This window comes from Rattus norvegicus, chromosome X (assembly GCF_021556685.1).
Source record: "Rattus norvegicus strain SHRSP/BbbUtx chromosome X, alternate assembly SHRSP_T2T, whole genome shotgun sequence".
NCBI lineage: Eukaryota > Metazoa > Chordata > Mammalia > Rodentia > Muridae > Rattus > Rattus norvegicus.
The window spans coordinates 78831220-78834734 of record NC_141554.1 but is presented as its reverse complement, the minus strand read 5'-3'; the positions used below and the strand labels follow the sequence as shown (position 1 = coordinate 78834734).

Sequence of the window (3515 nt, the reverse complement as noted above, 5' to 3'; positions counted from 1 at the left end):
TCTCTCCACCCCCAATACTAGGGTCCAGAGAAGAAAGAAAATCCCTCTGTCTGAGATGAGCCCTGCATCTTACCTTTCTGCTCAGTCTCCTGCAGTGACGCTGAGGAACAAGTCTCTTTTGTCTCCGCTGTCATTTTCCTGTGGGCCTACCTGTAATGGCGGAGGTAATGGGCCATTTATTCTGGCTGTAACTTGACATTAGTCGTCAGGTGATGACATCTCTGTGAAACGATCTGTTAGTTCTCTGAGAGGAATGGGGCACTATGGAATGTGGCTCTAATGCTAGCGACCTGCACCACATCTCAGGGTGATGTGTGTGTGACACTGAATGTGACTATCAATGGTGGCTTGTGTGCAAGTAGCGCTGGGTATTGAGGGAAATAGTGTGGACAGAGACGATGCTTCGCTTTCCCCAACATGAAGAGTGCCTCTGTTTATACTTGTGATGGTGTGCAGACGTTTGCATATGGCTGTGTAAAATCAAGAGTTGTAGGTTTACTGTTTTCGTACTGTATGTATATAAGTCTATGAATTTAGGTAAGTCTCTGATAATTTGAACGAAAAATAGACATGATGGTTGGAAAGGTGACAGAGGCAAAGGAGACTTGTTCCTCAGTGTCACTGCAGGGGACTGGGCAGATAGGTGAGATGTGGGACTCATCTCAGAGGGATTTTCTTTTCTCTCTGGACCTTAGAATTGGGGGTGGGGAGAGTGAAGGTAGCTTGACAGTTTTAATTAAAGGTCTCTTCTTGCAACCTTGACTGCAGTCTTTCTTTTTGGCACTACCTGGCCTGAATCTCCATGCATACCAGGCTGCTGCCTCTCCTGCCCCTGCCTCGTTGAGAGCTGGTTATTTTAGCCTAACAGTAGGTGGGAGACAGAGATACCAGGAAAAGACTGAGGTAACCTTAGAGCATCTCTGCATCTCTTTGTATAAATAAGAGGGGAATGCAGTTAGCTTGAATTCAGCTCGTGTGTGTGTGTGTGTGTGTGTGTGTGTGTGTGTGTGTGTGTGTGTTCATCATTTAATTTACAGGTGACATCTGAGGAATACGTTGTTATTCGCAGCACTTGATGCTGTAGACAGGAACCTCTGTGTCTCCTCTGTCCTCAGAGCTCCTGAGCCATGGCTTTCCCTCAGGACCGGCTGTAAGAGTCTCAGCAAAGCAAACAAGGCCAAAGCAGACAACAGTCAGCAATGGCATACAGGACAACTAACTAGCTGAGAAGAGACTGCTAGAGGTGGCTTATAGTTCTAGCACTTGCCGCGAAAGCACTAGTCATGGCTTTGGCTGAATTATTTATGAAACACAAGGGCTGGGGACATGGCTCAGTGAGAAAAGTGCCTGCCAGGCAAGTATGGGGACCTGAGCTCCGACCTGAAGCATTGATATAAAACCCTGGACTCTGAGAGAATGAGACAGGCAGTTCCCTAGAACTCACTGTCCAGTCAAACTTGCTAAGTGATGAGCTCCAAGTTCAGTGAACAACCATGTCTCAAAATAACATAGAAAAGGGAGCTGGAGAGCTGGTGCAGCCCTTAAGAGCACTTGCTGGTTCCCAGCACTTATGTGATGGCTCACAAAGGGCTGTAATCCCAGTTCTAGGAGTATCCAGAGGACTGTTCTGGCCTCCCATGCACTTACACATATACAGTTAAAACCCACATACGCATAGAATCTTACAACAGTAGGCAGAGCTGGGTTAAGGAAGACACATGATTTTTTTTTGAGGGTGCAGCAGACTTTACTGATGGTATTCCAGAGGGAAGGGAGGGCTCCCCAGGCCCCTCCTGTTATTATGGGGTCTGGGATGGAATTGTGAGGGAGATGCTCAGTGTTGGGGGCTGAGTTGGGATGGGGACTCCTTAGCAACTGAGGGCCTCTCTCTTGTTCTCAGTGTCCTTGCTGGGCTGGGGTGAGTGGTCCAGGGTTTCTTACTCCTTGGAGGCCATGTAGGCCATGAGGTCCACCACCCTGTTGCTGTAGCCATATTGTCATACCAGGAATTGAGCTTTACAAAGTTGTCATTGAGGGCAATGCCAGCCCCAGCATCAAAGGTGGAAGAATGGGAGTTGCTGTTGAAGTCGCAGGAGACAACCTGGTCCTCAGTGTAGCCCAGGATGCCCTTTAGTGGGCCCTCGGACTCCTGCTTCACCACCTTCTTGATGTCATCATACTTGCAGGTTTCTCCAGGCGGCATGTCAGATTCACAACGGATACATTGGGGTTAGGAACATGGAGGGCCATGCCAGTGAGCTTCCCATTCAGCTCTGGGATGACCTTGTCCACAGCCTTGGCAGCACTAGTGGATGCAGGGATGATGTTCTGGGTTGCCCCACAGCCATCATGCCACAGCTTTCCAGAGGGGCCATCCACAGTCTTCTGAGTGGCAGTGATGGCAAGGACTGTGGTCATGAGCCCTTCCATGATGCCAAAGTTGTCATGGATTACCTTGGCCAGGGGGGCTAAGCAGTTGGTGGTGCAGGATGCATTGCTGACAATCTTGAGGGAGTTGTCATATTTCTCATGGTTCACACCCATCACAAACATGGGGGCATCGGCTGAAGGGGCGGAGATGATGACCCTTTTGGCCCCACCCTTCAAGTGAGCCCCAGCCTTCTCCATGGTGGTGAAGACGCCAGTAGACTCCATGACATACTCAGTACCAGCATCACCCCATTTGATGTTAGTGGGATCTCACTCCTGGAAGATGGTGATGGGCTTCCCATTGATGACAAGCTTCCCATTGTCAGCCTTGACTGTGCCGTTGAACTTGCCATGGGTAGAGTCATACTGGAACATGTAGACCATGTAGTTGAGGTCAATGAAGGGGTCGTTGATGGCAACAATCTACTCTTTGCCAGATGCAGAGCAGTAGGCAGCCCTGGTTACCAGGCGCCCAAAACGGCCAAATCCGTTCACTCCGACCTTCACCATCTTGTCTATGAGACGAGGCTGGCACTGCATGAGAAGAGGCGGCTGTCTCTGGAACAGGGAGGAGCAGAGAGCCCCTCCCTCTGATTCTTACAAGAACACCTCCAAAGGGTATAGTTTGGATTTTAAATGTCTCCCAAAGGCTCGTGTGCTGCAGGGAAGTGGTAGAGCCTAGTCAGAGGAAGGTAGGTTATTGGTGGTATATCCTTGAAGGGGACAGTGGGACTTCAGTGGCCCTGCCATGTGCTTTCTGGTTCTTTTTAAATTTATCTTATTATTGTTAGTGTTTGTGTGTGGACAGTGTGTGTAGGTCAGAGGACAACTTTCAGGAGTCAGTTTGGTTTTGATTCTGAGTACAGACAAGGTGGACAGAGAGCTTCTGGGTGATACGCCTGTTTCTGCCTTCCACCTCTTCACGTGAGTGCTGGAATTATAGATGTACGCTACTCTATCTGGGTTTTTCTGTAGGCTCTTAGAATTGGACTCAGATCACTAGGTTTGTAGGGAAGGTGCTTTGACCTACTGAACCATCTTGCTCAGGTGTTTTTTAAATTTTAAAACATCTTATTTTGTTTTCA

At 48.7% G+C, this 3515-nt stretch overlaps 1 pseudogene; it reads right to left on the bottom strand.

Annotated features, from left to right (window-relative positions):
• Positions 1-1774: 1774 nt before the first annotated feature.
• On the bottom strand, positions 1775-2957 carry Gapdh-ps6 (Glyceraldehyde-3-phosphate dehydrogenase, pseudogene 6; annotated as a pseudogene).
• Between the last annotated feature and the right edge of the window lie 558 nt (positions 2958-3515).